Raw genomic sequence first — 2,960 nt, forward strand, 5'->3', positions numbered from 1 at the left:
GACCCTTCCAAAAAACAGTTATGTTGGATGATATCGTCACTTTTTGGAAACTGAAAAAGTTGCCAAAATTAAAGGACTACACTTGATGTTGTAGATGATATGCAGTACCACATCCTTTATAAATGAATAAAAATTAAAAATTGTTTTTTACTTTAATTAGAAAATATTAACACTTTTTAATTATTTTTAATTATTATTATTTTTGTTACGACTCATTTACAAAAAATAATTAATAAATTTTATGTAAATTAATATCCGATCCAATGATAGTTGCAGAAGGTTAATTCTTTGCAGAAGTTTGTTTCGTCTAACTGTAATTTCTATTTTTGTTTTTGTTGTTTTGCAATTTTAGAAATTAATAAAAAACCCAATGAAACCAAAAAATAACCAATGAATAAAAACGAATCATTTATATTTTTGTAGATAAAATAAATTATTTCTGAAGAGAATCGTGTTCTCTCCTTTATCATTAGCACACATTCAAACATTTTGTTCACACATTACACAAAAAGTTGTCAACGACCATGGCAAATTAAATTATCTCGCTCTCACACACATTATATATTATATTTTACCACAATCTCTCCCCGCATATTATAAATAATGCAATGAATGACTGTTTTGAGTTCAAAATATTTTCTTTTATAGTCCAAAATTCGATTTTTTAAATCTGTTGACTTTTTAATCATTCTTATTCTTATTTTTTTGTAATTTTATTTTATTTAAAATGTGAATCGAAACAAAACAATGTTTTTGATTAATACAATTAATATTTTAATATAATAAAATATTAAATTTCTATTGTTTATCAAGATTCATTTGAAATTATAATGACAATAAATGTTGATTAAAATTTTTATTGAAAGTATTTGAATAAAAAACATTATTTTTATAAAAATGTTTTTACTTAAGATGTATGTTATATTATACTATTATATGCTATAATTATTAATAATATTTATTATGTACATTTATTAGTTTATTAAATTATTATTTTATCAAAAATAATTATTCAAACATCGATATATTCTTTTATAAATAGCAAGGATCAGACACTAAACATTCAAATGGTGTATTTAACATGTTGTTAACAGCTTTTTATTTTCAACAACAAAACTCACTTTTGATATCCAAGAATGTGTTTATTAAAATTGACTTCATTGATTTATATAACTAGAACAATATTATAATTTATTATCAATAAAACTATTTATTTTATTTTTTTTTCAAAAAATCAACAACCTTACAATTATAAATGTAGTGCATTTATCTGTCATTCATTTCAATTTATTTATTCAATAGTTGTTATCAAAAAGTCAGTTACAACAATTTAAAATAACATTTTTTTCAAAATAAAGAGTTTAAATTATTTTAACAGGCATTCGTTTTTCAACTTTTTAAAACACATATTTATACATATTACTTTTTATTACGAACAATAATATTTAAACATTATCCCATATGTGTCATATATAACACTTCATGTTAAAACATATTAAAACAAATATCATCGTTAAGAGAAACGATGACTATTTTTTGGATAAATACAAAAACAGAGTTCTCATTTTTTTGTTCCAAAAAACAAAAATTATTGCAAATTTTTACCCGTCGCTTCGCAACGGGGTTGTTACAAAACAATATTTGTGAAAAAAATATTTTTAAAATTTACAAATACAATACTTGACTCACAAAAAGCGTTCATATTATTGGCCAGTTAATAAATCCATTTTCCTTCCACAAACAAATAAATCAAAATTGTTCCAAAAAGTGAGCGAAAACGGAAAATCAAGGGTTTTTGTTTTTTTTGAATAATAACAATAAATATTAATTGATTATGTTTTACATTGTATTAATTTCGAAGTTTTGGAGCATTCCCCAACTAGTTTATGGATCCCAACCAGTTTATAGACCCCCTATACCTCAATATTATTTACTATTTCTTTTAATTATTTTCAACCATTTGAAAACTATTTTACTATTAGAAAAATAACCATACATTATAATAATTATAATTATCAAAAATACTAAAGCAACTTAACACACAAAAAACAACACTTAACATGGTAAAAAAGAAGAAATATTTGTCAACACATCAAAAATTATCAATACAAAAAGTTTCATTCAACTGATTTTTGTTGATAAATCATTTAATCAAACATTATGTACAACTAATTTTTTATAAACTGTCGTTTTATTTTTTATATTGCAACACAAAATTATTTACTACTATATTTCAATAACACTACATCATAAACAAAAACGTTTAAAGTAGTCACTTTTTGATTATCATTATCCATAATTTTATAACATTTTTAATATAAAAATATCACTGTTGATCACACGATTTTATTTTAAAATAGTACAATAAATAAAACGTGGTATCTATATTATGTGTAAGCTTGTAACATCGAACTAATACTTTAAATGATAATACCAAGATTAAAACACTATTACTATTTACAACAATTTTAAATACCGAATTTTGGCTCACAAATATGTGTACATATAATAAAAAACATTTTTCATTCCTTTAAAAGTTTAGCATTATTTTTTGTTAAAAACTTTACATAAAATAGTTTAATAAAACATTTTAAAGCTTGTTGTGAACAAGAGTTGAATTGTACCTTGTTAATTTCATAAGAAAACGATGTTTTCAATTATTCACATAACAAAGATATTAACACAATTGAACGTTTAAATAATTTAATAATTATTAATAACAGATATACAATATTGTATATACAAATGTAATCGTAAACAATTATTTCCAATTGAATAATAACTGTTAATGACATTATTATTCTCAAATATTGATTATTATTTTGTGTAATTTGTTAGACATTTTGTTAAAACAAAGAAAAAATCAATAAAACAATTGTTTAATTGTGTAACTAAGTCTATGTTCACAATTATCATTTAACAGCTATTTGTTGATAACACATATAAGCGAGATATATATA

This window comes from Entamoeba invadens (assembly GCF_000330505.1).
Source record: "Entamoeba invadens IP1 unplaced genomic scaffold scaff_1105074726131, whole genome shotgun sequence".
Lineage (NCBI taxonomy): Eukaryota > Evosea > Mastigamoebida > Endamoebidae > Entamoeba > Entamoeba invadens.